Here is a 7,009-nt window from a genome sequence, read left to right as displayed (position 1 = left end):
AAACTAATAAGTAATATTTTTTTATATAAAACTAATAAGTTTATATTTATATTTTATATAAGTTAAACTCAGAAAAAAAAATTTAAAAGTAAACGGGTTGTACTGTAGAAGCCCAAATATCTGGCCTGGTATCCGTCCCCATGCGACCGCATGAAAATCATACATTCAATCCATGCGATCGCATGGATTGATTTGACAGGTTAGTACCTTAGACAGCAGAATTAGGGTTACGTATTATTAATTATTAATATTAATTAATAACCTAATTAGGGTTTAAGTATTTAATTAGTTATTAATATTAGTTTACAATTAGTAATATTAAGTTTTAATATTATTATTAATTATATAAATTAATACTTTTATAAAATAATAATATAAAAATAATATTTTTATAAAATTTATATTTTTATCATTTTAGTTATAACTAGTTATTGAACCCTCGCTTCGCGCCGGGGGTTCGATTTTTAATGTATTTTATTGCGTTTAGTAAAATTATTTTGTGATTAACGATGGTGTCGTTGAAGCGTAACTCGAGTCGAACTAAAAGGTATAACCCGTGAGAGATTTAAATGTTATTTTAAATTAACAATATATGTGCATCTCCGCGTTTCGCTATGGAATTGTCGACTTTTAAAAATTTAACGCAAAATCAACGTGTATGAAAAGTACCCCAAATATTTAGCGTTTTTTAAAAAGCATCCGTTTTGCGTATAGCTAGTGACATCGTGTTCCTAAAATTATTTCGAGTTTAACGATGGTGTCGGAAAAATTTAACTCGTTGCGAGCGAGAAGATATGACCCTTTGAATATTTGGGTGGAGTTTATTTAAGATTTTGTTTTATGAAAATGGTTATTTGACACTTTACCCCCCCTGTTTGGGGGGTCGATTTGATTATTTCAAAAAAGTGTGGGGGCCTTTGTTGGTAAAAATGAAATTTAGTTAAAATAAAAAAAAAGTGAAAAGTTGAAAATGCCCCTGATACTATTCATAACTTTTGTCTATTAGTTAATATATAAATTTGTATTTTTATCGTTTATTTCGTAATATTTTTTGTTCGTAACTAGTTTTAAGTTATAGTATCTTGCCGTAGTAATTTTATATTTCTAGATTTTTAGGCTTTGCCGTAAAATCCCTTAAATGCTTTTTCTTTAGATTAAGATTTAGGCGCTTTAGAATTTTACGACGTCGCTTATCGCTTTAATATTTAATAGATTTTAGTGCCTATTAAGTTATTGCCGTTTTGGATATAGAATTCCTTTTAAGCTTTAATACCTTTAGACGCAACTTTTAATATTTAGTTTTTAGACTTTTAAGTTTCGACGCTTTACTTTCTTATTATTATTTTTCGACCTTTTATTTTTCGACGCACTCTTTTTCTTCCTCTTATTTCTCGACGCTCTAGTTTTTAGGACATAGATTTTATCTTCAAAATTTCGACGAAAAATTATTTTAAGCAGTTAAATTGATAGACATCCAAAATTTTCTGGTTCGTAGTAATAGTTGGATTTGTTAGTGACGAGTTGTGGGCTTCCTATTTAAAGGGTCCTGGCTACCTGCTGCATCTTTTGGCTATTCGAAATGTGGGCAAAATCAGAAAAGTCTATTAATTTGTTAACTTATATAATTTTTTAAATTTTTATAACTAATAAGATATTCAGTGAATGCACCGAGCAAAACGTTCACCACCTGTAACTCGATCAAGACATCTAGCCAATATTTTCGCCGTTGATTTTTCTTTAGAATCGTCATCTAGTCGACCAAGTACTCCAATTCAAATTTCCGATAATTCATTTTTTGAACCCGACCTCACAATTGAGAACCCGGAGGATATTCAAGGACAATTCAGAGATCCTGAACCACTAATCATTCCTCCTGAACCACAAATCATACAACCAGAGATTGTCGAGGAAGAAACCATTAAATCAGAATCCCCTAGTGATTCAGATTCAACAAATTCAATCATTGAAAATCAGGAACCTCTAAGTATGGAAGACCGAATGAGAGCTACACGCACTGGCCAAGGTCATGCAATTACTCAACCAGACATTAATGCGTCAGATTATAAAATCAAAGGACAAATCCTACACATGGTAACTAATCAATACCAATTTAGTTGTACGCCAAAAGAAGATCCAAACGAACATCTTCGTACCTTTAATAGGATCTGTACTCTATTTAAAATCAGAGGAGTTGAGGATGAACCGATCTATCTCATGTTATTTCCCTGGACTTTAAAGGGGGAAGCCAAAGATTGGTTAGAATCGTTACCTGAAGGGGCGATTGACACATGATATGTTTTAGTTGAGAAATTTCTTAAAAGATTCTTTCCGGCATCTAAAGCCGTGAGACTTCAAGGAGAAATTGTTACGTTCACGCAGAAGCCAAATGAAACTTTATATGAAGCGTGGACTAGATTTGGAAAGTTGTTGAGAGGATGTCCTCAACATGGTTTAGACACTTATCAAATAGTACAAATATTCTACCAAGGATGCGACATTACTACACGAAAATACATCGACATAGCAGCTGGTGGTTCCATTATGAAGAAAACCGCAACTGAAGCTTACAAAATTATTGATAACACAGCCTTCCACTCACATGAGTGGCATCAAGAAAAAGACATCGTTAGAGCATCTAAAGCGGCTAGAGCCGATTCTAGCCATGACTTTGATTCCATTTCCGCAAAGTTAGATGCTTTCAAAAGACGAATGGAAAAGATGACTAAAGATATTCACGCAATACGAATTAGTTGTGAGCAGTGTGGAGGACCACATTTGACAAAAGATTGTCTCAGTATTGAACAAACAATGGAACAAAGAGAGAATGTTTCATACATGAACCAAAGGCCTGGAAATAATTATCAAAATAATTATCAACCGCCAAGATCAAACTACAATCAAAATCAGAATTATAACCGAAATGTTCCATACAACAACCAACAAGGTCCTAGCAATCAACAAGTATCTAACAATACTTACAATCAGCAAAGACCTATTTTTCCAAATAAACCACCACAAACCGATGATAAAAAGCCAAATTTAGAAGATATGATATCAAAGCTAGTTGAATCTCAAACGCAGTTTTTCACATCTCAGAAACAAACTAATGAACGAAATGCTCAAGCATTTAGAAATCAACAAGCTTCAATCCAAAATCTGGAACAAGAAGTGAGCAACCTAGCAAGGTTGATTGGTGAAAGAAAATCGAGAAGTTTACCTAGCGATACAAATGCTAACCCCCAAAATGAAACAGCTAAAGTCATTACCACGAGAAGTGGTATTACACTTAAACCACCTGAAATGCCTGTAAATTCTAATGATTCTGCTCCTACTACACAGGCACCACAATCTGATCAAGATAAGGAAACAGAACCGGTAGTTGAAAAGGTTAATGAAGATATTACAGTTAAGGCTAAGCCTTATGTTAAACCATACCAACCACCGCTTCCTTACCCGAGTAAAATGAGGAAAGAGAGACTTGAAGCCGAGCAATCCAAATTCTTGGATATGTTTAAACAAATAAATGTCAATATTCCTTTCATTGATGTGATTTCAGGAATGCCAAGATATGTTAAATTCTTGAAAGATCTAATCACAAATAGAAAGAAAATGGAAGAACTCTCGGCTGTTATAATGAATGCTAATTGTTCGGCAGTGCTATTGAATAAACTACCAGAAAAACTCTCTGATCCAGGAAGTTTCACAATTCCATGTTTTCTGGGTAGTCTTAGTTCAATAGAAGCATTGGCAGACTTAGGTGCTAGTATAAATTTAATTCCGTATTCATTATACACTAAACTAGACCTTGGAGAATTGAAACCAATACGAATAAGTATACAACTATCCGATCGATCAGTAAAATATCCTAGAAGGATAATGGAGAACATGCTAGTTAAAGTTGGTACGTTAGTATTTTCCAGTAGACTTTGTTATTTTGGACATGGAAGAAGATTCTCGAGTTCCTCTTATATTAGGAAGACCATTTTTAAACACGGCTAAAGCAATAATAGACGTGTTTGGTAAGAAACTGACCCTAAGTATAGAGGACCAGAGTGTTACCTTTTCTATTGATAGAGCCATGCTACAACCGCAATCTGCAGATGATACATGTTATTATATTCAAACTATAGATTCACATGCAGAATTGTTACAATAATTTCCAGAATTACAAGGGACATGAGAATGTTCTTTAGGAGAAGGAACTGAACCAATTGATGAAGCTGAAATGTTAGCCGCACTCATAGTTAATGAATATGAACCAACAACAGAAGAACTTCAAATGCTAAAAGAGGAAGACAGATATCGATACAAATCATCGATAGAAGAACCACCGATATTAGAGTTAAAGCCACTTCCAAACCATTTGGAATACGCTTATTTACATGGTGAATCTGAATTACCTGTAATAATATCGTCTTCTCTTACGGAAAATGAAAAATCTCAACTCATTTCTGTGCTAAAAGCTCATAAACCAGCTATTGCATGGAAGATTCATGACATTAAAGGAATAAGTCCTTCGTATTGCACACATAAAATCCTTATGGAAGAAGGTCATAAAACATATGTGCAACGCCAATGAAGACTAAATCCAAATATGCAAGATGTTGTTAAGAAAAAAATTATTAAACTGCTCGATGCAGGTTTAATTTATCCAATATCTGATAGTCCATGGGTAAGCCCAGTTCAATGCGTACCTAAGAAGGGTGGCATGACTGTCATCACAAATGAAAAAGATGAGCTTATTCCTACTAGGACTGTAACAGGATGGCATGTCTGTATTGATTATAGAAAATTAAATGACGCCACTAGAAAAGATCACTTTCCCTTATCTTTCATTGATCAAATGTTGGAAAGGTTAACTTGGAATAGTTACTATTGTTTTCTTGACGGTTTCTCCGGATACTTTCAAATTCCAATCGCACCAGAGGACCAAGAGAAAACCACATTCACGTGCCCTTATGGTACTTTTGCTTACAAACGCATGCCATTTGGACTTTGCAACGCCCCTGCAACCTTTCAAAGGTGCATGATGGTGATTTTTCACGACATGATAGAAGAATGCATGGAAGTTTTCATGGATGACTTTTCAGTCTTCGGTGATACTTTTGAAACATGTCTAGTTAATCTTGAACGAATACTTATTAGATGCGAGCAATCAAATCTTGTACTTAATTGGGAGAAATGCTATTTCATGGTTAGAGAAGGCATCGTTCTTGGTCATAAAATTTCAAAGGAAAGAATTGAAGTGGATAGAGCTAAAGTAGATGTAATTGCTAAACTTCCACATCCCACCAATGTTAGAGGAGTTAGGAGTTTTCTAGGGCATGCCGGTTTTTACTGACGTTTCATAAAAGATTTTTCTAAAATTGCCACTCCTATGAATAAACTCCTAGAAAAGGATGCTCCATTAATATTTTCGGATGAATGCATCAAATCTTTTAATATTCTTAAAGAAAAACTCACTAATGCGCCAATCAAACTCCAAATTGGAATCTACCATTTGAACTCATGTGCGATGCAGGTGATTTTGCAATGGGAGCCGTTTTTGGAAAAAGGATTGAAAAATGATTTCAACCTATTTATTACGCTAGTAAGACATTACAAGGAGCACAAACGAATTACACAACTACTAAAAAAGAACTCCTTGCTATTTTCTTTGCTTTTGACAAATTTCTTTCATATCTCGTTCTAGCTAAAACGGTGGTCTATACCGACCATTCTGCTCTTAGATGCCTATTTTCGAAACAAGATGCCAAACCACGATTAATCCGTTGAATCTTACTCTTACAAGAGTTCGATATCGAAATCCGAGACAAAAAGGGAGCAGAAAATCTCGCCGCTGATCATCTTTCTCACCTTGAAAATCCCGAATTAGAAGTTCTAAATGAATCGGCTATACAAGACAACTTTCCTGATGAATATCTATTGAAAATCGATTATAATGAAATTCCATGGTTTGCAGACTTTGCAAACTACTTAGTATGTGGATTCCTTGAAAAAGAGTTGTCGTACCAAAAACGAAAGGAATTCTTTAGTGATATAAAATACTATTTTTGGGAAGATCCACATTTGTTTAAAAGTTGTCCCGATGGAATAATACGCCGATGCGTATTCGGAGATGAAGCTAGTCAAATCTTGAACCATTGTCACACAGGACCAACATGAGGGCATTATGGGCCTCAACTCACAGCAAGAAAAGTCTACGACGCTGGATTCTATTGACCTACAATTTTTAAAGACGCACACCTTCTTTGTAAATCCTGTGATGCTTGTCAAAGGGCCGGAAAAATAAGTCAACGTGATGAAATGCCACAAAATGTCATTCAAGTATGTGAAGTATTTGACGTTTGGGGTATTGACTTTATGGGTTCATTTCCAAAATCTCATAATAATCTCTACATTCTCGTTGCCATTGATTATGTATCTAAATGGGCGGAAGCATAAGCTCTCCCAACTAACGATGCACGAGTTGTAGTCAACTTTTTAAAATGTCTTTTTGCAAGGTTCGGAACACCGAAAGCTTTAATAAGTGATCGGGGTACTCATTTATGTAATAATCAACTTGAGAAAGTTCTCAAAAGATATGGAGTAACTCTTAAAATCTCAACCGCTTATCATCCACAAACAAGTGGACAAGTTGAAAATACCAACCGAGCATTAAAACGTATTCTAGAGAAAACTGTAGGATCAAATCCGAAGGAATGGTCCATGAAATTGGAGGATGCACTCTAGGCTTTTAGAACAGCCTACAAAACTCCAATTGGAACCACACCTTTTAAACTCGTTTATGGAAAAGCATGTCACCTTCCAGTAGAAATTGAGCACAAAGCATTTTTGGACTTTGAAGACATGTAATCTTGATTTACATGAAGCTGGACGTCTACGGTTAAGTTAACTAAACGAATTAGAAGAATTAAGACACGATGCATATGAAAATTCGTTAATCTATAAGGAAAGGATGAAGAAATGACATGATAAAAGAATCAGAAGTTCAAAAGAATTTAAGGAA

The 7,009-nt window shown here is 34.6% G+C and overlaps 1 non-coding gene across 1 annotated transcript; it reads right to left on the bottom strand.

Annotated features, from left to right (window-relative positions):
• Positions 1 to 2,346: 2,346 nt before the first annotated feature.
• LOC139865109 (small nucleolar RNA R71) lies at positions 2,347 to 2,453 on the bottom strand. The gene has a single exon (XR_011764635.1). It is a non-coding gene; the product is annotated as a small nucleolar RNA R71 (small nucleolar RNA).
• Between the last annotated feature and the right edge of the window lie 4,556 nt (positions 2,454 to 7,009).

Source organism: Rutidosis leptorrhynchoides, chromosome 8, assembly GCF_046630445.1.
Source record: "Rutidosis leptorrhynchoides isolate AG116_Rl617_1_P2 chromosome 8, CSIRO_AGI_Rlap_v1, whole genome shotgun sequence".
NCBI classification, from domain to species: domain Eukaryota; kingdom Viridiplantae; phylum Streptophyta; class Magnoliopsida; order Asterales; family Asteraceae; genus Rutidosis; species Rutidosis leptorrhynchoides.
Note: the sequence above shows the minus strand (reverse complement) of the source record. Positions and strands in the feature narration are given on the sequence as shown.